The sequence below is a fragment of the Pongo pygmaeus genome, chromosome 3 (assembly GCF_028885625.2).
Source record: "Pongo pygmaeus isolate AG05252 chromosome 3, NHGRI_mPonPyg2-v2.0_pri, whole genome shotgun sequence".
In the NCBI taxonomy this organism is placed as follows: Eukaryota; Metazoa; Chordata; class Mammalia; order Primates; family Hominidae; genus Pongo; species Pongo pygmaeus.
The window spans coordinates 60,359,580-60,360,319 of NC_072376.2; positions in this window are offsets into that span (position 1 = coordinate 60,359,580).

Consider the following 740-nt stretch of genomic DNA (forward strand, 5'->3'; position numbering starts at 1 on the left):
CCCGCGGGACACGCCCCCTCCGACGCCCGCGCGCGCCCGCGAGACACGCCCCCACCGACGCCGGCGCGCGTGGCCGCTAGGCGCGCCCCGCCCCTCGACCAAGCAAGGAGTGCCCCAGTCTCCAGCCCGCCTGGGGGCGCGTCTAGGGGCAGCCGCCCGTAATCCTCCTGGCCCCTCACTCCTGCCCTTAGGTTAGAAAAGAGGCGGGCCCCACTCCCTTTCTCGATTTCTATTACAAACAAACAACAAAAGTTCCCCCCAGCCCTGGCGTGCATGCATGAGAATAGAGCTGTTAAAAGAAGAATCCGCAGGCTTTGACGGGTCTCTTTAGAGCTATTGTCACCGGCCTCTCAAGTCTAAAGCGCTCCAAGATACCCTTCAGATCTCTTCAAGTCTCCACCCATAGCTGTCCTTGACTAATTAAGCTTCGTTTTAAGCGTCTGCGGTAAAAAAAAAAAAAAAAAAAAAAAAAAGTCTTCCAAATTTCAAACTACCGGAGGGGGAATGCAGTCGGTTTGGGAGAAGTGAGAAGAAAACGTTTCGGGAAGGAGGTTATGGACTCAGAAAGCGTGAGCGTGAGGACTGAGGGGACAAATCCCTAGACGTGGCAGGTAGCAGGTCATTGCTGAGCCCGGAAAGCACGACTGCAGGGGAGGAATTACCCTCAGATGACAGAAGAAAAGGTGGTGAGGACGGGGAGGCTGCCTGGGACCACGGTGTGTCGGAGTAACCGGGCTCAC